This window comes from Schistocerca gregaria, unplaced genomic scaffold (genome assembly GCF_023897955.1).
Source record: "Schistocerca gregaria isolate iqSchGreg1 unplaced genomic scaffold, iqSchGreg1.2 ptg000259l, whole genome shotgun sequence".
Taxonomy (NCBI): Eukaryota; Metazoa; Arthropoda; class Insecta; order Orthoptera; family Acrididae; genus Schistocerca; species Schistocerca gregaria.
Genome location: NW_026061764.1, coordinates 4,508,010 through 4,511,778, shown reverse-complemented (window position 1 = coordinate 4,511,778; position 3,769 = coordinate 4,508,010). Strand labels below are relative to the sequence as shown.

General features: G+C 47.3%; 1 non-coding gene across 1 annotated transcript; it reads left to right on the top strand.

Annotated features, from left to right (window-relative positions):
• The first annotated feature begins 445 nt into the window (after positions 1-445).
• Trnak-cuu (transfer RNA lysine (anticodon CUU)) lies at positions 446-518 on the top strand. Its single transcript has one exon. It is a non-coding gene; the product is annotated as a tRNA-Lys (tRNA).
• Positions 519-3,769: the final 3,251 nt, after the last annotated feature.

Below are 3,769 nucleotides of genomic sequence, written 5' to 3'. Positions count from 1 at the left end.
CCAGTTCTGAAAAAGAAACATACCTTTTTAATGTAGCAATTGAGCAGTACGAAACCGTCTGAATGTTGCTGTTGACCAATTTTTTGTTTGGAGTTGCTCCTGAGCTTGAAACACACACAACAAGACCGGTGTTAACTAGCGAAATGGTCGGCAGAGTGCCGACACCGCGAGTTTTGACTGGCACTTGCACATCTAAAACAACGTCGGAAAGTAACTCGTTCGGCTTTTGAGTCACATAAAGTATGTGTGTTAATTTTGACGCCACTAGCTCTGCATGTTGTCATGCAATTTCTTTACCTCTCAGAAATGATTATGACATTAAAGTGAAGTACGTGACGAGTGTGACGTTAGGAGAACATTAGGCAGCATGGAGAGATTCTGTATGGGACCACCCAACCCAAACGAGTACTGTGTGACGTGCTACCCGGCAGGTACTCACCGCGGTAGCCGGCTAGCTCAGTCGGTAGAGCGTCAGACTCTTAATCTCAAGATCGTGGGTTCGAGCCCCACGCTGTTCGGAACGGAATTTTGTTCCGCTGCAGATGGAAATTACTGTTTTTCTGATTAACAAGATGTAATGGAAATAGCAACTTTAAACTTTGCCTACGTCTCTGTCAGTCGCAAGGAAACTGTATTTGAAGGTGAAGGTGATTTTGTAGACATGTGGGAAAGACAAGTTCTGAAATGCAAGTGTTGTTGTTTGGAGAGCACATCGGTTACGTGTCAGATGTGTAGCTAAGCAGAAATTCGTCGCCATAGCTGCAAATATTAGCTGGTAATATGAAGTGTTGTCAGCGGAAGTCTGATTATGCAGACGACCGTAAAGGCGAAGTACCCAAGAGTACCGCTAGGCCGCGCCTCTTTAGCTCAGCAGTAGAGCAGTGGTCTAATAAACCAGGGGTCGTAAGCTCCATCCTCACAGGAGAAAGATGAATTTTGGAAATCAGTTGCGCGTTGTGGCCGTATAGCAAACAGTATCTGTGATGACGAACAATTAGCGACAGGCGTTTTTTTAAGAATTACTCTCAGATGTGATTAAGGCGAATGGCGCAGATAAAGCATTTACCAAAGCGGTGCAGCATAAGGTGGGATGAGGCAGTCTGAATTACATTTTGTAGATGTATTTCTCACATATCTCAGAGCCTCTCGCGGTCATCGTCGACGTCGCCGCCGCCGCTTCTGCAGAAGTAGCAAATGGCGATCGTAGCAAATGCGGCGAGGGACGCCCTGCCTTCGATTCCGAATGCACAAAGTGTGTGGTCTTGTTTCTCAGTCTATATTTGGTCGGTCTTGTAAGAGGTTGAATGTAACGAGTGGGTGGGAAAGAGCAAGCGGCAGCGGCTGTGTAGAACGAAAACACAAATCCTCAGGGTGTGAGCGTTTCGAGATGAGTCGTATACAAGTTATAGTTGGTCGTCAGTGACGGTGTGGCCTAATGGACAGTCTGCCTACGGCAGCGGTGGTGAGCGGACCTCCAGGGCCAGCGCGCTGTGGCAGGAAGTGTTTACGTCAGGCGGTGAGTCGCGTGCTTACAGCGTCTGCTTATTAGTATTCGTTCCGTTCTGTAGGATCTGATATGGAATTATGAATCCGACTAACAGGAAAGATACCTTGAAGTTTACCTTTGATAGGAACTTTTCGAAACCAAATTCGTTTGAAGTTGAAGCATGGTTAGAGGAAACAGCTAAGATTACTTTTGATGACATTGTAGGGATAAATTTCTCTATCGTGACTAGTGTTGTTTATGTGAAATTAACGTCCTCTGAAATGTGTGATAGAATTGTGGAGTCCAGTGGAGGTGTACTGAAGTTTAAACATATAGATGGTACCGTCAGTGACGTCAGCATTACGCATGCTGGAATGGGCATCCGAACGGCACGTATTTTCGAACTCCCGTTTGAAATATCAGCCGCGCAAATAAATTCTGCATTAACACCTTACGGGAGGGTCATTAACAATTTTGCGGAGCGTTGGTCCAAAGCCCACAAATTTCCGGTGCTTAACGGCGTCAGGCAGGTTAAGATCGATCTACAGAAGCACATACCTTCATATATTTACGTAGGTGGACATCGCGGAATTGTCATATATGATGGGCAGCCAAAAACGTGTGCCGGCTGTGGTGCGCCCGGCCACGTGCGCTCTGAATGTATACAAAGACGCGTGACGCAGATACCTGTCGGTGAAGCCGCTAGCCCCCCTGTGACGACGGCACTGCCACTGACATACGCTGCCGCGGCTTGTGGTCTTCCACCCGCGACCCCGGCTGTAGATGCCCCTCTTTTGAATGATGTTTTGGCCGATAACGTCAAAGAACCGAGTGCTGACGCGGCACCGCCGCTACCACACTCAGCGATGGAGGTAACGACGGATGACTCCCCAGTGGTTGATGTCACTGGTACTGAGGATGAAGCAGACGCTGTGTTCCCGGCGGATCAACCCCAGAGTCAATGTAACGAGACGTCGGACTTCGGATCTGAAGATTACAGGTTCGAATGCTGTCACGCTAGTGTTTTTCCAGTTCTGAAAAAGAAACATACCGTTTTAATGTATCAATTGAGCAGTACGAAACCGTCTGAATGTTGCTGTTGACCATTTTTTGCTTGGAGATGCTCTTGAGCTTGAAACACACACAACAAGACCGGTGTTAACTAGCGAAATGGTCGGCAGAGTGCCGACACCGCGAGTTTTGACTGGCACTTGCACATCTAAAACAACGTCGGAAAGTAACTCGTTCGGCTTTTGAGTCACATAAAGTATGTGTGTTAATTTTGACGCCACTAGCTCTGCATGTTGTCATGCAATTTCTTTACCTCTCAGAAATGATTATGACATAAAAGGAAGTTCGTGACGAGTGTGACGTTAGGAAAACTTTAGGCAGCATGGAGAGATGCTGTATGGGAAAACCCAACCCAAACGAGTACTGTGTGACGTGCTACCCGGCAGGTATTCACTGAGGTAGCCGGCTAGCTCAGTCGGTAGAGCGTCAGTCTCTTAATCCCAGGATCGTGGGTTCGAGCCACACGCTGTGCGGAACTCAATTTTGTTCCGCTGCGGATGTAAATAACCGTTTTTCAGATTAACGAGATGTAATGGAAATAGCAACTTTAAACTTTGCCTACGTCTCTGTCAGTCGCAAGGAAACTGTATTTGAAGGTGAAGGTATTTTGTAGACATGTGTGAAAGACATGTTCTGAAATGCAAGTGTTGTTGTTTGGAGAGCACATCGGTTACGTGTCAGATGTGTAGCCAAGCAGTAATGGGTCGCCATAGCTGCAAATATTAGAAGGTAATATGATGTGTTGTCAGCTGAAGTCTGATGATGCAGGCGACCGTAAGGCCGAAGTACGCAAGAGTATCGCTAGCCCGCGCCTCTTTAGCTCAGTGGTAGATCACTGGTGTAGTAAACCAGGGGTGGTAAGTTCCATCCTCAGAGCAGGAAGACGAATTTTGGAAATCAGTTTCGCGTCGTGGCCGTATAGCAAACAGTATCTGTGATGACGAACAATTAGCGACAGGCGTTTTATTAAGAATTACTCTCAGATGTGATTAAGGCGAATGGCGCAGATAAAGCATTTGCCAAAGCGGTACAGCCTAAGGTGGGACGAGGCAGTCTGAATTACATTTTATAGATGTATTTCTCACATATCTCAGAGCCTCTCCCGGTCGTCGTCGTCGTCGTCGTCGTCTTCTTCGTCGTCGCCGCCGCCGCTTCTGTAGAAGTAGCAAATGGCCATCGTAGCAAATGCGGCGAGGGACGCCCTGCCTTCGA